At 44.4% G+C, this 23,707-nt stretch overlaps 1 long non-coding RNA gene across 2 annotated transcripts in view; it reads right to left on the reverse strand.

Moving 5' to 3' along the window:
• Nucleotides 1-3,079: 3,079 nt before the first annotated feature.
• Nucleotides 3,080-23,707, reverse strand: part of LOC139077232 (uncharacterized) — a 66,727-nt gene continuing 46,099 nt past the window's right edge. For both annotated transcript variants that reach the window (XR_011529560.1, XR_011529561.1), the window contains exons 5-6: nucleotides 7,030-7,364; nucleotides 3,080-6,890 (exon numbers count right to left, since the gene is read on the reverse strand). This is a non-coding gene — a long non-coding RNA (uncharacterized lncRNA). The remainder of the gene's footprint in view (nucleotides 6,891-7,029; nucleotides 7,365-23,707) is intronic.

The raw sequence follows: 23,707 nt of genomic DNA on the forward strand, positions 1-23,707 counted from the left end.
TAAAGGGTCTAGCTTGTGCAAGGCCTTACGTGCCCGCCCCCCTCTGACAGGCACGCTCCCGGCCACGCTACAGCACCGTATTCTAGCTGAGCCTTTTGCTGAAATGAGAAATAGCATCTCCTCTAGTTTAGACAGCCCAACACACACCAGAAACACAAAGTCCACTTTTGCTAATTTTCAACCCAAGGGGCTTTCCAGAAAGTGGAGCTTTATAACAGAACAGCTTCCTGGACCGCAGGCAAGCCTGTAGCAATGAATCCAGGCTATAATTCTGATTGCACCCTGCAAACCAGTAAAACTTACTGTGTACTTAATATGCCCACCTCACTGTTTGCCATCATGGAAATCTACTCAAGCTGCTCAGTGCTGCGATTGCAGCCCTCTGTTCATGGTGTGTAGGGAAAATGACGTTTATTCTTTGGTTAATGTTGTCTCTCTCGGCCCCCAGAGTCAGTAAACAAACAAGTTGTCCTTGGAGTGAATGCCTCCATGTCGGCGTCTCCCCATTTCTGCGCCGCAGCCCAACAACGAAGCCCGTAGCCCTCTATCAGACTGTGTGCAGAATGAGCATTCTCGGCCCCCGCGTCCTGCTGTAGCATTTGGAGGACGCCAAGTTATTGATGGGAACAGGTGCTCATAATTCGGCATAACCCACCCGAGCCTTATTTCACTTTCTCTGGAAACCTCTTGATTTAGGAGTGAAAACTCCTGGCTCCTCTCAGGCTGGCCTGTAAACATCTCGGTCTGGATTTGCCGAGGTGGGTTGCTAAATTTAATTGCCAGTTTCCATGCCATGTGATGGTGTGTGACAGGCCAGCTCACCCTGTGAGCTAGCCAAAGGGTTTTAAATAAACGCTTTCTGACGGAAAGGATGATAAAGATTCCTGTTATTCACCAGTGAGCCTGCAGAGTGAGCTGGTCCGGGTTTTACTACTGAGCTGCGAGCTGCGGCGGCGTTAATCTCATGAGCTCCCTCACCACTTCCCACTGGCCACTGAGAGGCTTAAGGGGCCTGTGGCAAGCGCTCCAGCCAGATCAGCAGGCCTTTGCCAGCCCAGGCTGTCCCAGGTCTCTGTGACCTTGGAACACAAATAGCTCTGTGGGCCAGCCTCAGCTTCTCTATCTGGAAAGAGGAACTGTTAACAGAAACTCAGGAGTAGCAGCGAGTGCATGGAGCTCTCAGGAAGCCTGCTATAGGTATACAAATAGAGTACTGTTATTGAGAGCATCCGCAGAACCCCGTACGAGATGCCCTTCAAAGAAGGCAGCATTATTCTTACTCATTAGCCCTTAATGCACTAGTAGAAATGAATCGATGCTGGAAATATTTGTATTCTTCCTGATTATTTCTTTATGACGCCCTCCCATCATTGAATACTCACTCAGTCTTCCTTCTAAAGTTACATAGTGTGGTCTGAGAAACAGCAGCATGGGCCACACCTGGCAGCTTGTGAGAAACGCAGACCCTCAGGCCCCACTCCATTCCTGCTGAATCGGAATGCGCTGCTTAACAAGCTCCTGGGTGATGCATATGAATTTTAAATTCTGAGAAGCCCTGGTCTAGAGCAGCGGTTGTCAAACTTTAGCACACATCCGTATTCCCTGGAAAGCTTGTTAAGACATTGCACGGACACACCCTCACTAGAGCTTCTGATTCAATAGGTCTGGGATGGGCTTGGGTAATGTGCATTTCTAACAAGTTCCCTAGTGATGAGCCTATTGCTGGTCTAGGGGCCACACTTTGAGAACCACTGGTAAGTATGCCTCATGGCAGCTGTTTTGTGACACCTCACCTCCCAGGTCACTGAGGATCCATAATAGCTCTTCATTATGTACTCTGGCCTCCTCGATCCCTGGAATTACTGCATTCTTCTCTTAATATCTTAATTCCTAACTCGTCAATCATCTTTGATCACTTGAAGCCAGTCCATGTTTCTTTATCACTAGCAACTTTTTCACTAGGAAGTTCTGCACTAGACATGGAAAACCAGAGAGTGCGTGCTGTACAAAAGTGGGAGGATTTCATGAAAATCTGACTTTTCTCTCCCGTGTAGTTGTTCTAAAATTCCACTTGTTTTTTCAACTGGAGTTATGCTGTTGGTCCTTAAGGAGCTGCCACAGGATAACCAAATTGATTTACTGCAGTACAATTTATGCTATTTTTTTTAACCACGCAAGCAATACAGTGATACATTTAATTAAAACAATCAATACTGAAGAATAATGAATTAAAAGCGAAAGTCAATCTTGATGTCCCCACCTCCCCATTCCTCTTCCATTCTCCTCCCAGAGCTAATGCACATTGGCAGTTAGGTGTGTACCCTGCTGTGCCTTTATATGTGTGTGTATATATGCATAAATATGTATACATTTATTTACATGATAATATCATAAGTATTATTCTGCAACTTCCTTTTGTTAATTAACAATATTTCTTACAGATCCTTTAAAATTAATAAATACACTCTACTTCATTCTTTTTAAAACTGCATGGCTATATTCCATAACATGGATAAATCATATTTAACCATTCTCCCACTATGGTCATTTATATTATTTCCAATATTTTGCTATTACTGACAACATGAAGTTACGTTCTGTTCTCATGAGATTCAACTGAGAAGTGGCCTCCAAAAAGGTGGTGTCACTTTACGTCACCCCTTGCCGCTTTGAAAGTGTTTATTTCTTACCTCCTCCCCAGCACTGGCTATTATCCGTCTTTTACATTTTACAAATATATTGGGGATGTCTCATTATCTAATTTGCTTTTGCCTGATTAACATTTACGGTTAAATATCTTTTCGTAAGATTATCGACCACTTTATTTCCTGTCCTGTGAATTGCTTATTCAGACTCTCTGTCCTTTCTCCGTTGGGTTGTTGGTCTTTTTTGGGAGTGGATGAAGTGGAATAGGAACAATAGTATGGATAGTAATCTTTGGTCTATTAAAGATGTTGCAATGTTTCTTCCTACTCTCTCACCTGACTTTTCATGACTTTATTTTATCTTTTGTCATGTAGAACTTCTAGTTTTTGTGTAATTTATGATACAACTTCCACTGAATCCATGCACGGTTGGAACTCAGGTTCTTCTGATCTGCACTATTCAGAGGAGAAACAGTCTCTTGGACACGAACCAATGAACTTGGGAGTGGAAGCTGTAAGTAAAACTTAGTAGGGAAGTAAAGGAATCATGCATCTCCCACCTTCCTTTTCTTCTTTCTAGCCCTTAGCCTTTTCTTCTTTCTAGCCCCTAGTATCTTTTGGCATGAAGTTTTGGTTTGACGAGAGGTTTAGAAAAATAAGTGCACTGGTTGAGGTGATTTGGAGATTTGTGTGGAAGAGTTGAAAGGAAGTTAAAGGTAGAGGCTGTTAGCAGACAATTCTCCACAGGCCTCTCATGTTTCTGCACATCTTGCAGGCAGAGATACTGACTACCTGCGCTCGGATTATCTCTTCAAGGATGTTTGCATAGTGTCTCCCTCTGGAGAAAACCACTGGTTTGTTTGCTGTCCAGCATAATAAAGATAAGGTCTTCCTCAGGCAAAGATTGGCATGTTTGCTTACAGCCCATTATGAAAGATCAGGATTTCCTAAACTTGGGGCTCCTCTCCTGTAACACACCCCACAGTGTGTGGAGGTATCATCAGGCCCCGTCCGCCTGCCCTGTGGGAACAAGGGCTTGGGGACCCAGCATAAGAAAATGCTGATACTCTGCGTTCCTGCTGTGAGTATTAACTGTCCTTTGTCTCAGACTCAGGAGTCTCATATCTTCTGCCAGCATCCATGACATTGTCACAGGCTAACTTGTTAACTTTGCAAGTAGGAAAAAAATCTCTGAACCTTCACAGTTCGTGACAATTGCCATGTAATGAAAGATTAAAAGACTTCACAAACTCAACCTTTGTTCCAGCCAGACTTACCTGCCTACGATACAAAAGTCACCCGATCAAGTTCTTCTCTTAAACTGAATGCTCCTTAAACGGTTAAGGAGAAGAGAAATCTGTTGTAAAGAATTTTTACATTTTGCGTATAATTGCTGCAAGTCTAATATTCAAATAGTTCTCATGTAGATGAAGTAGATTCATTCTGTGCAACTCTAGAGAAACAAACTGAAAGGCAGAAAAATTTCAGCTCAATATATAAGAAAAAACAAATTCTAACAATTAGTGCTATCCAAAAGTGAATAAATTTTAAGGAAATAAGCTCCTGACTGACTTAGATGACTACTTATGCGACCTCTATGTGGGAAGGAGATTGGACTAGATGATTACAAAGGCCCCTCCAAATCTAAGATGCTCCTGGTGAAGAATGTTGTTTCAGTGGACCATCTAATCAAATTTATTTTTGTACTACGTTGTGGAGAAGGGGAGCTGGTAGATCCAGCCAGGACCTCAGACAGCTGCACTTGGTATGACTTTCATGGGTTTAAGATCTAGTGCTTAGTCTTGTCGAAACTCAGTCAGGTCTAGCTCACCCAGAGGTGAGTTAGTGCTGGAGAATTGGTTTACAGTAACCAAATTCACCAAGAGCCTGATTTACAAACTAGGGAGCCAATGCCTTAATTTTAAAGCAAAAGACAAATTTTCCAATGACTGTAATTTTCTAGTCCCATATACAGGGCACCCTACCCCTCTCCGGCTAATAGGTACTAATGAAACAGAACTAATAACTAGATGTTTGTCTGTTACACCAAACCAACTGGAAAAGATTGAACGACCCTGGAGCTTGCTTCATCTGATAGGATGCATTAGATAGCTTCATTCGAGGCTGATGAAATATCTTGTCCCCAGTGAAGAATATAGTTTTTCAGCGACTACAAAGTTCTTGTTCCCTAAATATAATGTCTGTCTCCTTTGACAGTGCTGGAAACACTCAACAATTCTTAGCAACATCCTCCCTTTCTAGAGCCTAAGAGGCTCATCACTCCACTTTATGACAGGTTTGTACACTGTTAACAAGTTACACAGTGTTTGTTGTTAATCCCCTTTTAGACTGGCTGCTTCCTAAAGATATCTAAGGAAATATCTTAATTTCATCAGTAGTAAAAGTGTGTGATGCATCCATAGGCTTCATTTCTTGGTCCTAACCCTACCATCTTCTAGTTGAGTGTCCTTGTACGGATCACTTAACTTCTGTAAGCCTCGGTTTCCTCTCTTGTAGAAGATTACAATACCTACTTATGATTAAAGACCAAGAATTGTGTGCATAAAAAATACTTTATAAGATCTAAATACCTAAAATATTGTAAAGTAATAATCGCAATAACCATAGATGATGACGGCATAGGGCAGACCTTGGAGATAGTAAAGGTTTGGTTCCAGACCACCACAATAAAGTGAATATTGCAATAAAGTGAGTCTCATGAAATTTTTGGTTTCCCAGTGCATGTGAATGTTATGCTTACACTATACTATAATCTCTTAAGTGTGCAATAGCATTATGTCTAGAAAAACATTATACAAGTGCCACCCCATGGCATAGTGGTTAAGTTCAGTGTGCTCCACTTCAGTGGCCTGAGTTCGCAGGTTCGGATCCCAAGCACAGACCTACACTGCTTGTCAGCCATGCTGTGGTGGCAACCCACATATAAAGTGAAGGAAGATGGGCACAGATGTTAGGCCTAAACTTCCTCGCCAAAAGAAGGAAAAGTGTATATAACTGAATAAAAAATACTTTATTGCTAAAAAATGCTAACCATCATTTGAGCCTTCAGGCAGTCATAATCGTTTTTCTGGCAGAGGGTCTTGTAAAAAATGCAATATCTGTGGCGCACAATAAAGTGGAGCACAATAAAACAAGGTATGACCATATAGGCATGTCACCATTGACAGCTTTCCTGCATACAGCTCACCCTATCTGTGGTGTGAGGATCTTGTTAGCTTCAATTTCAGGAGGTGTGAGGGTCTTCATAGCTGTTAGTTTTCCATTTAAATTAGCATTTTTTAAAATTTTGCCCTACATTCTGGTTCTCCTCTTATTTTTGAGACCCATAGCTGCCTCTGTAATGATATGTGTTGACAGATTCCTTTTTCCTGCACTGCAAAAGGTGGATTGTATGAAAAGTTGTGTGCACAGGGTTTGTTATCAACAGAAGTGTGTTACAGCGGGAGGAACCTGGTGCAGAGAGCAGAGTTTCATGAGTTGATCCTGGACCTTTCCCTGTGAGCAGGATGTTTTCTCAAAGATAGGCAATGAGACAGGGCAAGGAGACAGACAGAGGGACAGGCCATAGCAAATGCATGTGGCAGCACAGCTGGTGGCTAGGAAGCAAAGACTGTTACATTTAGCACCACAGACATAAAGCTTAGTGAGATTAGCCTTTCAGACCCCAAACAAGGCCATTTCCAGCTGCTCCAGGGAAGACGGTCACCTCACCGTCACAGCATTTTGATCCAGGTGTCCTGGCTGGAACAAGGAAACTCAGAGTAGCATCGAAAAAGAGAAGTGATCCAAATTCTTTTAAAATTAAAAGATTTTAACTCAAAGGAAGATAAAGGGCATGATTTTTAATTTTCCCAAGTTAGTTTATTCATTTTTAATGCCAAAAACCAACACAAGTTTTACACAGTAATCCACTCACTGAAGTTGAAACCTGAAGTGTGAAGAGTTCTGCTTTGACAAAGGTTTGCACCAGCTGCTGCCGCTAAACAGCATGTAAAAACGTGTAATTTAATTTTAGCTTTACAATAAATAAGTTCTTTCCCAAACCCACTCAGGAGCGCAGGCTGTCGCTAGGCCTACAGGTGTGCTCTGAAATCAGACACTATCAAAGGATTCCATCATGCTCAAATGTGCAAGGGGCCAGACTAAGCAATCGATCATTTTTTTATGGTTTTGTGAACTGTCTTAACAAGTGTGAGTGTCCCCACTAAATTTTTTAGTCAGGTTCTGCTGTGCATATATAAGGTCAGTGTGCATGCGTGTATGTTGGGGGCAGGGGGGTACATGTGCACATGTGTGTATATTCTATATTAAAAGGTATCAAGAAAAGAGTATAAATAAGGCAAGGAAGTGAGGCATCAAGGACCATAACTGAAGACTCTTGGGAGCAATTAGACAGTATTAACTCATTCATTCAACCAACTCCATTTATTGCACTCATCCCAAGTACCAGGCCCTGTGCTGGGCCCCCAGGGGGACTCTGAGCTGACTTAGACACAGAGCTACTCTCAAGCACCTCCAGTCTAACTAACACACAAACAGTGGTGTCACCAAGCAGGAGAGCCACAGGTACGCAGGGGAAGCACTGTGGAGTTTTTGGATGACAGTCATTGCCACGTATCATCGTCCAGGTCCCGGGGCCATCTAAGAAGGGGCTTGTGGAACAAGTCTTTCTTTGATGGGTGTAGGTTATTGAGTCTCCTGTGGCAGAAATATGAATTCAGTAGAAAAAAAGAATAGGTTATATGGATGAATGTATGAAATGTGAGAAAAGGAAAATATTACATCTACATAAGGAACACACAAAGACTTTCCTAATTATTAGCTGTGAAATTTATAATGCAAAATTAAACACTGTCCTTGTGAAGAAGAATAACACCTAAGGCAGGAATGGGCCCCAATGTTTCTTTTTTCCCCTGACATTGGAGACACACCCCACCACCCTAAGAGGGACTCTCTAGGAAACATGGTTTCATCAAGGCTTCTCCTTGGTTCCCTCAATCACAACCTCATCACGATCTTTGGAGGTTAATTGGGCAACTGAGGTGTCCACAAGCCCAGGCCCTGAACTTTCACTTAGGAAGTCATCTCCTCCAAAAGACTACCTGGAATCAGATTCATTCCTCTGGCTATTGAGTGCCGACTGAACGCCAGCACCATTGTGAGGGTGGCTAGTCCTGACAGGTAAACAAGACACCATCAAGGCTCACGCTGAGATGATGCCCTCTTTGCTCCCGACCCCCATGCAGCTAGATGTTCAGAGCTCTCACCACCCTCTTCTCTGATGGGTGAGTTGCTTGTCTGAATCCCCTGCTAATCTGGGAAGTCCTTGGGCAGGGGTGATGGCTTTTATTGTTGTATTCCCGAAGCCTGGCACATTCTAACTCGGAAAAGAAGCAGCTCACCTTACAGGTATTTCTCCTTATTTGTTCACGCATTTTATTTTATATACTTGTACACACACGCGCACACACACACACCACATTTGGCTCATTGCACAATATTTGTTAATGTATTACTTTATTTTTCATTTCTTCTTGAATTAACATTTCTTTTTATGTATGAATGTATTTAAATCTTCCCATTCATCTTTATATTGTGCAATGACTATTCTAAATGCAGGTATAAGAATGTTCAACTTGTACACAGAATCATTGAAATTATACAATTCAGATTTTGTAGCTCATTTATGCATATGTATTTTATTTTTATCTAAATGGTGGAAACACTAAATAAAATTAACCAAACTGCATTTATTTCACCTCTTGATATGTGCACATTTTACCAACGCTGTCTTCGGCTTACTGATAAGAAAGGAAGAAGCAAAAGGAAAAGGAACGACGAGTTACCCTATCTTTCCCTTTTCTTCTCTGTCGTCATTTTCAGCGTAAGTGGTGAGCTAGCACAGGGAAACGCACGAGTGAGACAGGGTTCCTGGTCGTTGGTGTTTGCGAGAACACCATTGCCTTCTGCACCTGGAGCACGCTCTGGCCTGGTTCTCAAGAAAAGCATGGCTCCCTGCCTTCCTCCCTACTCCCCTCCCACCCCTACTTACCCTCCCTTCCCCGGTTTACTAGTCGTGGACACAACACACTTGCCTTGTACCCACTTTGAGTCTTGCTGGGCTCCCACGTGTTGGGTCCACCACGGTTCTGTGCTCGTGGGGTGCCATGAAGGCCACATGTGAATGGGCAACAGGGAAGGGTAGACATGTGTACAACGTGTGTCTCCTCTGCTCACATGCATGAAACACAACTTCAAAGATAAAGTATTTCAGGACGGCAACAGCCAAGCATTAAGCTAAGCACAGGGACCTTCTGAACACGGGGCCCTGTGCAACCTCACAGGACGCATGCCCATGAGGCAGGCCCTGGCTGCACTGAACGGTCACAACCAATCGCACCTCACTGCAAGGAACAATTGGACTAAAAACAGCTAAAAGAGAGAGCCTCACAGCTTCAGGACCACAACAACAAAGAACACTACTGTTCCCACTCAGATGCGCTGAGAACATTACAATGTGACTTTAAAAGCCCTCAGACATGACTCTGACATCCTATTAAATTCAACAGACATTTATTGTGCTCAGCACTATCCAAAAACACTCCAGGACAGGGGTGGGTCAGGGAGAGTTCCTTGAATGACTAGACACTGTCCCTGACCTCCAGAGCACCAGTCTAGCTGGGGAGACAGATAGCTACAGAACCATATTGCCAGACAGATTGTGGCCGCTGCTATGATGGTAGAAATGAGCACCAGGGAAGCACAAGTGAGGGAGTATTTGATTCGAACTGGGAGGAGAGAGGTACTTCAAGATGAGTAAAATATTGATGAAAGATGGGGAAAGGACATTTGTCTTAGAATGGATTCCTCCAAAAAGGAGAGCCTCAGACAGGGTTTGCATGCAGTTCGTTTATTTTGGAAAGTGATCCCAGGAGACAAAAATGAAGGGATTAGGAAGAGAGAATGCCCATCCACACGTGTATTACTGAGCTGATAAGTGCTTTGGGCAAATGGGGCTCAGTCCCACTGGAACCACTGCAGAGGCAGAATGTACCTCTACCCCAAGACCCTGGGAGAGAGATTTACCCACTGGCTCCCAACCTCCATTGGTCCAGGACTTCCCCAGGACTACTAATGAACTCCTTAGCATTTCCAGGGGTGCACACGCCCAAGTACAGCCGAGCAGGTTCCCCCAGTTATCCCACACTGTGGTGGAAGAGAAGCCCAGAGGCAGAGAAGATTTACATGGTGCAGCTGAAGGGAGGTGTGGTCAGGCTACACCTGTGCACTGCTGGTTGCCACAGTAACACCTGGATGTGGTGTGAGAGAAGCACCAGAGATGTCCACACAACATCTAGCCCAGTGCTTCTCAGACTTGAGTGTGCAGCAGGCTCCCAGGAGGGCTTGTTAACACAGATGGATGGATGGGCCCCACCCCAGAGTTTCTCATTCAGTAGATATAGAGTAGGGGCTGAGAATTAATGTTTCTAACAGGTTCTCTGTATGGGCATTCAGGCTTTTAAAGACAGCTGTCCACTGTGTACAGGGACACGAGGCTGATCAAGCAGGAGAAAGAGAAGTTTCCTAAAATGAAAAAAGTATATACATATGTCTCCAGGAAGAGCATAAATTGATTTCATCATAACAAGAGTAGAATTGGCATGCATTCATAGGTACTCGTCACAATTGATAACCTGCTGAGAGTTGCTCATCTATTGATAATCTAATGAGAATTTCAACAGCGAAAAGTAAAGAAGGGGTTGATGTTGGTTATTCTGTCGGTGCCTTATCCCCACCTCAACCCAGACCTATTCCCTGCCCTTCTCTGCTCAGGCAGCTAATCTCTCTGGACTAGATCACCCAGATTGGCCAATGGGAGGCACCATTAGGAAACCAAAAGGTTGGAGAAGAGAGAGGTAGGGCATTTCTTCTCCCTGCTCCCTCCCTGCTTCTCTGGGCTGCTGGTGGCTGTGTTCCCTTACAGCTACCCCGCCACCCCCCCCCGCCACCCCCCGTTGGGACCACCTCTTGTACATTTCTCAGCAGGCTCTGACAAGCCTGTCCCCATTCCTCATTGCCCCTCGGGCCCCAGGGTGGTCACGTCTCCTCACTGTTCCTGTTCCTGGATGCCTCACCATCCCGGGTTGGTTCCCTTATCTCTGCCCAAAGTGTTTTATTAATATTCTTTTCAATTTTCTACCAGGACCCTGACTAATAACAGTGTCTCAGAAAAAGAAAATAATTTAGAGCCAGGTAAAGCTCCGTTTCTGAGCCTTTTGGCATGAAGAATAACCCTGACAACACTCAAGGCAATATTGAAATTTTAAGACTTAAATTCAGGATGAAATGAAATGTAAAATGAAAAAGTAGATGAGTAACACATGAAAATACACCAAGGCCTTGAAATAATTGCAGCGATTAAAGATATAACAAAAAAAAGCAAGGAGAGACAGATTTTTCCTTCAAAACCTAAGGAATTTGCTATAGGCAAGGGCAAGGCCCCAAAAGTACTATCTTGTGCTATATAAAACTTTTCCCCATCTACACACGCTCTGGGAACATGCAACACTGGCAGGAGAAAAGAAAGCATAATTTAGGCTGTGGACGAGAAAGCCTTCAGAAGCATCTTGGGAAATAGGAGATAAGATCAGACCAGAAATTAAATAATCAGAGGAGACAGTGATAATGCAACGTGTTGCAATCAATTTAAAGCTCACATCTTGCTTGATCTGTGCATCCATAACAAAATCAATCAAAAGCTGGTGGATTTTACCTCTATTTCATGGCACTCCCTGTCCCACCCCCGCCCCAGGCTCTGCCCAGAGTTCTTAGTTCAGCATCTCAGAGAACACGGGGTGTTTCTGCTTTGGGGACCATCTGCAGATTAGAGCGGCGAGGAGTCATCGCCATGTTCTTCAGAAGGGCGGCCCGTGACTTCGGATCCTACAGGGACTTCCTACGTGAGGCGGGTCCGTGGGACAGTGGGTGTTGCCCAGCGAGGGAGGATTTCGTTTTAGCCTCACAGCTCTTCTAAAAGGCCCTCTGTTCTTTTTCACTCTGTTTACACTGTGCCCTCTTGTTTTCCAGATTTCCAAGGTTAAATCCAGCCCCCCTGTTAGGGCTGTTTGAGTCCTTCAGAGTCGCTAGGGCTGCTCTCCTAATCCGACGGGCGGAGAGCCTTTCTGTGAGCTGGGGGTGAATGTGGGGTGAATCCATGCTTTTGTTGGCTCCAGCAGAACTTTTCCCCATGTGACAATGTAAGATGTGGTCTGTGTCCTTAATCTTCTTGTTAACGAGTGGGTCCAGTTTATGGGTTACAGCATTTTACCTCAGGTGAGAGGATGTCATCACAAAAATTGTGAATATTTATTGAACACTTACTAGGTGCCAGCTGATGTGTATTTGAGTACTTAATCCTATAGTAGTCCCATGAAATATCCCCAATTTTACAGATGAAGAAATTGAGCTCAAGAGAGACTAAAAGACGTTTACAACATCAAGGGGCTATGGGTGGCAGAGCTGGGATGTGAATCCAACCTACCCATTCTTTAGTCTAAACCAGTTGTTTGAGGCCAGGGGTGACATTACTCCCCAGGGGACATGTGGTAATGTGTGGAGACACTTTGGGTTGTCACAACCAAGGGAGTACTACAGGCATCTAGTAAGTGGAGCCCAGGGATGCTGCTAAACACCTCTAATGCACAGGACAGCCCCCCACAAAGGATTATCCAGCCCAAGGCGTCAGTAGGCCAAGGCTAAGAGGCCCTGGTCTAAACACTGTGCTCTATTACAGTCTAATCTCTTTGTCTGTTTTCATGTCTTTGTGTTTGGTAGGACGTGTTTGTTGGAATAGGTCCTAACAATGTCTCTTTTGGATTTACCCTTATATGTTAGGGTAAGAAAGCTCTGCTCTTCCCCCACAGTTCCTTAGTCTGTCTTCTCTGCCCTCACTTGGAAGGAAGGGCTGATTAACTGCTTAGCAGAGCATTCATTCTGTGAGAATAGTGTGTCGATCTCTGATGTGCTGTGACGGACTATCTGGTTCCAGGATTGACTTGGTAAGATACACCCAGGCAGCTTTGCGATAATTATTCTTTCAATTATCATAGGAAGTTGAAAGGAGGAAAGAATTCTCTTATGATTTTCCTGCCTTTTCCTATATTTTGAAACATCATACCAATTCTATAGTAGCTTGAAAAAAGTGTAATGGCTATGCTTTCAGCTTTTATTAAAAAAGTCTTTGATGCCTAGAGGCTCATTTATTTGGGGCAATACAATATTTAGCTCATGTGCATTTGCCTTTGGGTACAAGCAGGGAATGGCAGCACCCAGACATCAAGATGGCGTTTCCTTCCCTTCAGATCCACAGTCATTTCTTTGAGGTTGATACATCCTGGAAAAGGAGAAAAGCTTCCTTCTCGTGCTATTTGTGAACTGAAAGAGTGCTGGTAGATTAATAATTATTTGAAAAGTCACCTCACCTCTTCCCCCGAAAAAAAACATGCACCCAGAGACAAGTTTGGAAACTTCTAGAAGGGTAGAGTGAAGAAAAGTTTGGAAAATAAAGGTCACAATGGTTCTGTTAATGAAGGAGAAAGCCTGACAGAACAGAGAACTATGGGAACAGATTAGAACTTCCATTGTAGCCTTAGGCTGGACATGAAAATCTGAGAGCAATGATTTTTAAGCACCTGATGGGCAGAAACATCTTGAAACATGTCTGTGTGCCAGCTGCTAAGAACAAATATCCCAACTGAGAGAGGCCATGGATAGACACAGAGCAGCAGTCCCGACATTGCAGGGACGACAGCCCTTCAGCAAGCGTTTCACCAGAGCCACCCTCAGCCCCAAAGCCCTGTGCTCTTCTTGCTCAGTGAGCGCAGCTTTCCAGCAACAGAATGAAGGAGAGGACAACCTTTGTAAGGCAAATGCTCTGAACCTAAAGATGCAATGTGGTCCAGAATTAATCTTCTCCGGTTTTACTGTGCAAACCAGTTACCCAGGGATCTCGTTCAAAGGCTGACTTCGGTGGGTCTGGGTGGGGCCTGAGATTCTGCATTTCTGACAGGCTCCCAAGCGATGCCCACCCTTCTGGTCCTCAGCTCTCACTCTGAGTACCAAAGAGCTAGCAAGGAAGTGAAACGGACTACAGATGGCTGTGAAGCCAGACAAGGCTTCTGAGACACAGAATCTGATCACATCCCGCCCCTGCTCTTTGCTGTCGGAGTGAAGTTCAGGCTCCCGGCTTGGCAATTCAAGACGCCGGGCAGACTGGCGCCAGCTCACCTATGCAGCCATCACCCTTCGCCTCTCCCTGCTCCTGCCACCTTCAACTGCTCCAGAACCCAGCCACCGGCCCGTCCACACCTCGCCTCTTCCCCTGCTCCACCCTCCGCCTGCAACTTGCTCCCTCCCCACCTGCTGAGTTCCTCCTCACCTTTTCACATCTCCCTCTCCAGAGCTTCCCTGGGCAGGCGGTTTCTTCCCATGGTGTCTGCAAAATGCCTCTAATATAGGCACAGGGCAGCACACTGTGATATTTTACTTAAGTTTGTAGGTGCTGCACCAAACTGTGAATCCTCAGGAGTAGAAACTCTATCTTCTTTATTTAGGTAAACTGCTTCTTCACACAGTACCTGGCATCTGATGTATGTTACAAAAAGTTAGTTAAATAAGTGAAGGAATTATGTGTCACATCCATTGCCATCATTCTCCTCTTTTCTTCTTCTTCTTCAAAGCTTTTTAGAGTCTTAAATGTTTGGGGTTATGTGTTTTTAAGTGATTTTAAAATAATCATAGTAACAGCTAACTTTTACAAAACACTATATGTTAGACGTTGTTCTAATCACTTTGGTCTGATTAAGGTATTTAATCTTCACAACGATTTCTGCAATCCTATGAAGTTATTGTTCCCATTTTAAATTTGAGGAAATGGAAGCACAGAGAAGTTAAGTAACTTGACCAAAGTCACATAGCTAGGGAGTGCTTGCAGCAGGATTTAAACCCAGGCAGTGTGGTATTAAAAACAAGACTGAGGGCTGGCCCAGTGGTGTAGCGGTTAAGTTCAAGTGCTCCGCTTTGACGGCCCAGGGTTCACAGGTTCAGATCCCTGACGCAGATCTCCCATCAGGCCATGCTGTGGCAGGTATCCCACATAAAAAATAGAGGAAGATGGGCACAGACGTTAGCTCAGGGCCAATCTTCCTCACCAAAAACTAAATAAGTAAATAAAAATAATCAAGCCAAAAAGACACAAAAAACAAAATTATAAAACAAGAATGAGTCTTCGGAGGACCCAATACTAAGACAAATGAACCACCGCTCTGTTCTGCTCTCCTTGCCGTTCTTTAACCTTATCCAACTTACAGAACACACAGCCCTCGGTCAAGTCCTTATAGTGGACTCACACTGGAGCTGGAATACACCTGGTGTCTTCATTCTGTGGTGTTCACAGCCCTCCTGAAGGGTCATTGGCAATGTCAAGCAAGACATCCTGTCCAGTCATTCAACAGAGGGATGGGAGCCTGGAGTTCAAGGATGTGTTCACAACCGAGTTGAGAGGTGCTTCCTAGACAGCAGTGTTAATAGTCACCCACAACTTCTGGTCAACAGTTACAGTGCCACTTAGCCATAAGTTGGCTTGTAGATTTCACAAGGTGGCTCTCTCAACCACAACTGGGTCTTGGTCTAGGTGTAGCTCCCATATTCACTGTCACTGAGGGGTTACTAACAGCCAACCCTTCATTGGATGACACTGTCCCAACTAGGGCCCTCTAAGAACTTTGATGAGGTTAGAGGGCTGGTGGGGAGGGTGGGCGCTGACTTCCCAAGCATGCTATTAGATGGTCCACTCTTCCAGCTATGCTCAAAGAGAGGAGGTAGACAAGGCTCCCCACCAGGGTGGCTGAAATTCCGTGGGATCTGTGTTGGAATTCAGCTTCTCCCTCCAGCCAATCCTGCTCCTTCCCCTTCATTGGCCTTGATCACTAAAATAAACATCTTCTCAAACTCCATCTCAGCATCTGGGGAACCCAACCTGCAAGAGACTGGCCTTGGAGTAGAATGTAGTCTTCCTTTTTCTTCTCACTCTTCTTTCTCCTTAGTGAACCCTACGTTCTAGAATCCCTCAACCTCACAAAACTACTGCTTGTGCCTGCAAAAGATCATGCATGTCTGCAGGTCCCTGCTATAGCTCATTGCTATTCTCTCCGCATAGAATGCCTTTGGCCGCCCCTCCCCCATATCGTCCACCTGGCAACCTTCTAACCATCCTTTATGGTGCAACTCAAACAACCTGCCTCTCTCTAGCTTTCCTACACCACCCCTCCCCCAGGCAAGAAATTACTGCTCCGCCATCTTGCATCCCACAGCACCTCTGCATTCTTTATTATGATGCTAATTATGTTTTTATATGCTCTCACTGAGCTGTGGCACACTTGAGAGTAGATTTTGTTTCTTCCTCTTCTTTCTAGCACTTGGCACACAGTAGGAGCACAGTAAATGTTACTCAATTAGATACATTTGAATTCATGATGATCATCCAGTGGGATTTATAGTCTTATGCGAATGACTAATCCCGAAGTCACTGGTTCCTTTAAAGCCCTCCTGACACCCACTCCCACAACAAGGGGTCCACAATGACGTAGGTGACCCATGCGCAGACAGTAAGCTTAACCATTAAAGAGAGCTCATGGTTTCACTCACACATGCACACACACTGACAAAGTACAAGAGGAGGCCCCCACAACCCTACGACCATGCTGGTGTCGGGAATCAGAAGATAACCTCCTTATGGCTGTGGCTCCCTTCTTCCTCGCCCATTCATGATGGTGACCTGGGGCCATCTCTCCCCTGTATTAGATCACTTTCCCTTCCACATCACAGCTTGGACATGGGCTACTACCACACATCTGTCTTCCTCTGGGACTTTTTGGAGAGGAGCACTGACTGGGTAACAGAGAATGTACATAATCCTTGGTCCCTGAACAAGTATCATCTTTTAGCCCTCCAAAGTCGTGACCACCCCTGTCAAGTAAAGAGGAAACAAGCTCAGAAAGCATAAGGACGGACTTGGGAAACTCTAAGAGAGATGACTTCTAAAGACACTTGCAGCTGCTTCTGGAATGTAGGTGTAGGGGTAGCTGTAGGGGAGAAGGGGGATAGGCAAGGAAAGGCCAAAAGAGAGTTGTCTTAACTGGCTACCTCCTTGAAAAGGAGGAAAAGGAGGTTTAGAGGACACTTAGATTTGAATGAACTCATTTGGAGATCTAAGGCGTTGGGTTCGTGAGATACAAATCTGGAACCAGGATGGCGGCGATTCATTCAACAAACATTTACTAAGTGCTTACAATGTGTCAGGCACTGTTCTAGGCACAGGGTATAAACGAGGAGCTGATAGTGGTGGCCCCATCTGGTCCAGCGTAGCAGTCAATTAATCACTAGTTCAACATCCCTTCCACGTGTATATAGTTAGTTAGTTAGTTAGTTAGATAGTTCTTTACTACTGTTTCTCGTAAAAACACCAAAGATAGGCTGCCCATCCATTATACACAACACACAATTTAAATCCTCCCTCCCACCTCCCCCATTTGTCACTCTCACCCACTCCAACTGCCCCAGAGCTCCTCCCTCCCCACTCCCAGCTCCCTCACAGCCAGCTTAGCTCCTCCTCTATCACACAAGCAAGAGACTGAGACGACAGAGAGTTAAAGAAAAAAATAACTCAATCATTACCCAAAATTGTATTCCAAATCAGGATGGGAGCCACTAGAATCCAGGGTCCAAAAACAGGGAGCTCCATCAGTTATCATGCTTTAAAAAAAAAAAAAAGGCAAAGATAACTCTTCAGGAGGCCCCCGACTTAGTCCTACATGAGCTGCCTCTCGAGCGAGAGCTGACTCCAGATGGTGTTCATCAGGGAAGATGGTGAGAAGGAGCAGCAGTGCTTATTGTGAGAATGTGAAAGATCCTTTGTCACTGTTTATTGACCATTCCTGACACATCAAATGACCAGTGTGTACTTCATCATTTTCTTGGATGGATATTAGGGTGAAAAAATCCCTCATCAAGGGCTAAAGAACCGACTTCTGCCTAAGGCATTCTACAAAGACTTAAAGTTGATAATAAATTCTGCCAGACATTTTCATCCTACAAACCAGTGAGCTGGACAGTCTACATTTACCACTTGACCCAGAGCTTACAGGAAATGGAAAGGCATTTGCTTGCACCCCCACCACCAAGAAATATTTGATTTGTTTTTGCCTTTTAGCTATCTCACCGCTCATGATAATAAGAATGACGAACGTTTATTGAAAGAGGACTACATGCCAGGCACCGTATGTTAGCCCTCTTCCACGGCTTTTCTCAGTTAGCATTCACAGGTCCGTGACGTCGGTTCTATCAGCCTCCTTTGGAGATGAGGAAGTCGAGGTTCTCCAGCATTAAGTGGCTTGCCCAAGGTCCCACTGCCAATACCAGGAGGAGCCACATCACCAGCCCAGGAGTTGGTGCCCTAGCCTCCTGGGAACCTATTGTCCAGATCATTCTGTGCCTCAGGAAAGAGAGAAGGGAAACCCCACTTTCTGTGTAAAGTTTGTTCACAGTTCACAGTAAGGCTGTGTCCACATCCACACAGCGAACTCTCCCTATTCAACCAAACAGCTGGTCACTTTCATGGGGAAAGAACAACACTAGCAATATCCCAAAGACACAAACTAACTGAGTTGATCTGGAAGCTTCCTAGACAAGAACTGCTACAAAATAGGATTTGAAATCCAAGTTCCACTATTTCTAGGTTATTCCTTGGCACGCTGAAGCTCTGAACCTCTCAGGAAAAATTTTGATCCTTGTGTATTTTGCCAAACCTGAAATGGCCTCAACCCCGTGTAAAATGTTCATTTTTCCTCCTAACTTTCCGAACGCGTTAAATTTTAAACGAGTAGAATTTCGCTGTTCTTATTAAACACTTAAATAAAAGATGAACTATCAAATGGGTAATAGGTTATTCTAATATTAGTGTAAGAAAACCCATAAATCGTGGCCGTTGTAATTTTTCTAAAATTATATTTTGTTTCCAATGCTTGACTCTCTATATCTTTCAATTGTTTGGGACAGTGTTGCCTGTACACAACTAAGTAAAGGACATGCAGACACCTGGATCTCATCCATTACCTTTCAACATTCACTTTGGAAATTAAAAAAAAAACCTTTTTTAAACATTAGTATCGAAATAAGATCGGATAAGTACTTTCCCTTGTCTCTTATTTATTTTAAAACGGAGTTATAACAGCAGTTTGAATAATTGAGGCAAAAAAACTCATCTAGAATCACACCAACCCAGCAAATAAGTTCTTGTTATTTCTCTTCCAGATGCACACAGAATTTCACACACCTGCAACCCTACCCTGTCCATTTTCAACCCAGCTAAATAAAAACATAACTTGTTTTTGTACAAACTATTATTAAGGGTTTGTTCCTTCTCCATCAGCAACCCCCAGCAGCTGGGTGTCTACGTACATGATATCCTCTCTCAATATTAATTGACTTGTGAATATTTGCTTATGCTTTTAACTTTGTCAGAATGCTTTTACATCCACGATCTCATTTAATTCTTACAGTAACTCAATGAGGTATTATTATTTTCATAAATGCAGAAAATAAGGATATATGCTGCACTGTGGCCAACAGGTATCACTATTTTCTACAGAGGCCCAGGTAGTAAACAATTCAGGCTTTGTGAGCCGTGCAGTTTCTGCTGCAACCACTCAGCTCTGCCATTGCAGAGCCAAAGCAGCCACAAATGACAGTACACAAATGAGAATGTCCGTGCTCCAATAAGACTTTATTCATGGACGCTGAATTGGAAGTCAGCTCATTTTCATAGATCACAAAATGCTATTCTTCCTTCAATCTCTTTCAACCGTTAAAATGTAAAAACCACTCTTAGCCTACGGACCAAATGCAAACAGGCCGTAGGCCAGAGTTGGCCAGCTCTGGTCTAGAACATAAGCTCTTGGAGTTAGGAAGAACCTTTAGAGCTCTGATTTCATTGCTTCTCCTCTCATTGGTAAAGAATCAGATGCCTCCCGAAGGCAGTAGTTTGCTATGGCCTGGTAAGACTAGATCCAGATATTCTGACTCCTAGTTCAATGCACTTTCCACCAAAAGGCACTGCTTAAAATAAAAGCAAATGAGAGGCCAGTTAAAGAGATAACTGTAAAAACTGCTCAGCATTACGCCCAAAGACTAGAACACCCAGTGCTGGCTGCTCAGCCTGTCACTACTTATGCAGATGGCTTTTGGCACGCTCTCAGAGGGCTTGAGAAATGATAACTGGTTAGGCAGAAACAGTTCCAAGAAACAGCACAGTGACTTTTGCTCTGCCACTACAGTTTAACTCCTCTTCTGCCTGAGTTGTGAAATCTGTAAAAGAAGGAAATCGACATTTGCCAATTTAACTTTTATGATAGTTTCACTTTTTATACCAACTTGACCAGTCCAAAAATAGAATGCCACCATCGGGCAGGCCAGCCTTTTCTCCAGGTAATAGCCAGCAAAGGCAAAGTGCTTGGCTGCTTAACTGCCACGCGGAACAGTGTAGCACTCTCTCTTCCTTCTGCTACCTTGAAGTCCATGTTGTCTCTGCCTCTATTCATTTGTTTTCTACTGTCTCAATAGAAACAAAACCTCACTAGCTCGAGGCGACAGGGTGGCTGCCCCAGAAGCAGCAGTCGAGGTCAGAAAGGCAGCCCGCACCCGCCCTGGGTCGGACACTCTGAAAGCTGGAGCAGAGACCATAGTGCTGTGTGGCTGGATGTGTGTGTGTATTTACGTGCCTGTGTGTATGTAGAGAAAATAGAGACAGGGCTCAACTCTTCCGAACTAGCCAGCCAGGGCTGGGAAGAATGGGAGAGAAAGCTACCTGGGCCATAAGTTTCATCTCCCCACTTGGGGAGAGAAAAGGACATTCTGCCTATTTCCTCTTCTCTGAAATGTTTGCTCCATCAGCCTCCTCCTTGCTTCCTTCTGTCTCTCTAGCCTGGCTGCCCTGAGGTCATCCAGTCTGGACAACAGGCCCTGGAGGCCAAGTCACACCCCTGGCCCCAGCCCCAGCTCCAGCGCCAGCCCCCTCCTTCGTGGCCCTGTGCGCTTTACCCCACCTCCACTGCAGATCATTGTACCTGCGTGGTAGTCGGAAGTAAGCAAATGTGTGAGTGTCTGGAGGCCCTGAGACCAGGGACCACATTTACTTTATCCATCACTGTATGCCAGTACCTAGCAGAATGCCTGACACACAGCAGCAGAAACACTGTTAGATGTTGCTGAGTGAATGAACCTGGTTCCAAAATAGAAACAAAAGAACTTAAAAGTATGAACCAATGCTTTTCGTGGGTGTGGGGGTGTGTGGGGTGTGTGTGTGTGGGTGTGTGTGTGAGGAAGATGGTCCCTGAGCTAACATCCATGCCAATCTTCCTCTATTTTGTATGTGGGACACCACCACAGCATGGCTGGATGAGCTGTGTGTAGGTCCACACCCAGGATCTGGGCCTGTAAATTCGGGGCCGCCCACCCAACCACTCGGTCACGGGTCCGGCCACCAGAAACAATGCTTTTTAATGGAGATTTTGTGTCGGTCACATAAGTGCCTACTGTCCTGATGCAAAAGCTGGCCTGAACCTGGAGTCCACTTTGATCTCCAGGGGAAAGAAACAGTGAGGGCTGTGGGACGTGAAAGAACCCTGACCTTTGGCGAAGACGGGCTGGGGGCTCTTTCCCTGGTGGATGTGCTCAGCTTGCGAGAGCCCTTGGCTCTCTCGAGACCCTGAGACGTCTGCAAGCAGGTCAGTGGGGAATGCTGTGATGTCCGCCCAATCTTTGGCATTCCCTTAGACAAGACTTCCGGAGGTGTCCAAAGAAACTAAATAAATAGTACAACTCGAAAGTCAAAGAGTTGTGCCCACAACACACCCTCTGTGTTCTTCAGGTGCTTCATCTAAAAAATGGGCAATGTTACCCCTTTCTCCCACCACCCCCTAACTTGCAATGTTGCCAGGCAAATTTTGTATGTTGGTTTATTCAGGGTTCTTTTTTACCACCACTTTCAACCTTGTTTAGCATCTACTACATGGCAGGCCACTGAGCTGAGTTCGATGGAGAAAACAGAGGAAACACAGAAGGGCTGTCCCTGAGAAGCTTGTGGGCCATTGGAGGAAGTGGAGGAGTTAAGCTATTCATTTACATTCAACAAACTTTTATTAAGCATCTTTTAAATGCCAGGTGTGAAAAGAGAGGAGGTTAAATGAACTAATTAGGCCCATAATGCAGTGAAAAAGAAAAGCAAATACACAAAAAATGGTAATGCATTATAAATGGTACAGCATGGTTGGAATAAATGAGTATTCAGCACAAAAACTTTGCCTTGTATGGAGGTCAAGGAAGCCACCCCAATGCGAGTTTTTAATTGGACCTGGAAGAATGAATAGAAGTCCATGGAAGCAGTGCAGGGAGGGGTGAAAAGGAGGGGAACTGGAGGTGAGACCTCAGGGACCAAGTATACAGATGGGGTAAGGACCTAGGCCTAAAATACTATTATTTGGAGAACAGCAAGTATGCATGGAGTCAGAGGGAAGCTGGCAGAAAAGAAGGGGAGAGGATGCCATGCTAAAAATACAGCTAGTAATATAAGCTGGGGAGAACCATGGAAGGCTCTGGAGCCAAGGACTGTAACTGCCACGCTTGGGTTTAAGAAGGACGACTGGGGACTGTGAAAGGAGAGTGAAAGGACAGCACGAATGGAAACCCCAGCTAAAATTCCAGTGCCAGTGTTTTGACTGCCATTCAAGTGCAGTTCCTGTCACACAAGTCAAGCAGGACAGGCCCAGAAGGAGGTCACCAAGCTTCAACGCTGCGGGGTAGTTGGCCCTCCCAGGGGAGAAGCCAGTGTGCACTGGGTTAAGGAATAGATGGTGTGAACGAAGCAAGGTGGTAAGTGATGTATGTCCCAGACAGTGACCTCCTCAAGGGCAGGGACTATGTCTTATTGACTCTTGTGTCACAAGGTTTTGCAGAGGCGGGAGGTGAGCTCCTGGGGAGGCTCATACTAGAAGCTTTCAGAAAATGAGCAAACAGGCTTGAGGAGGAGCATGTGCAGTGGGCGTGGGTGGAGGTATCGCCCACCACATTTGTCCTTTATGTGGGGTAGCCAAGATCTCCTCCTCGCCACCAACCACATAATAACCCTTTGCAATTGTCAAAGCACTGTCCCACATTCTCTCACACATAACTGGCTTTCGGAGCAGATGCTGACGGGGAAGTCCTGCTGAGATGAGTAATCGCTAGAGAGTATGCTGGAAAGAGAAGCCATGCTAGAAGCGAAATAGGGCAAAGTGACATCACAGCAGCTCAAGAAAGAAAGGGCCATTCATGGCTGACAGGTGTGTGACATTTGCAACTCAGAGATCTATTAACAACAGCTAAGCCCCAAAGCATTCTTACTTGCCCTTCAAATAAAACCTAAAAACAAAGGAATTCCACAAGTCTTATCAGATACACATACATACACACAGGCCGTAGTTACTAAGATAATTGATACAATTAATAATTAAGGTAATTAAGATAATTATATTTTACTTTCAGTCCCATTTCTGAATTGAAAAATATTTCCATATCACTGTTACATGTACTATAGACCCTACTATTTTCTGAAACTGCTATACAATACAACACAGGTTGTGAGTGTTAAAATAATAAATGCAACAATGAAAAGACAATGTCTCTAGGCTTTTATCCAAAAGCCAACCACTATTAAAGTACCTTGGTCAAAAGAGCATAATGTAACTGAAGCCTTATAATATAGTATAATGAATATAAATTATTAATGTAATTTAATTTTAAGTGTTAGCTAAATGTTACTAGAGTGTTTTAAAAGCAAAAAAATCTAATGGCATAAACTTGAGTCATGCAAAGGCAAGTTGGTAAAATACTGTAAAATAGGGTAGGGAATAATTTGGTCTGATCTCTGGGCACACTAGTACTTAATTGAT

The sequence above is a fragment of the Equus przewalskii genome, chromosome 19 (assembly GCF_037783145.1).
Source record: "Equus przewalskii isolate Varuska chromosome 19, EquPr2, whole genome shotgun sequence".
Classification (NCBI taxonomy): Eukaryota; Metazoa; Chordata; class Mammalia; order Perissodactyla; family Equidae; genus Equus; species Equus przewalskii.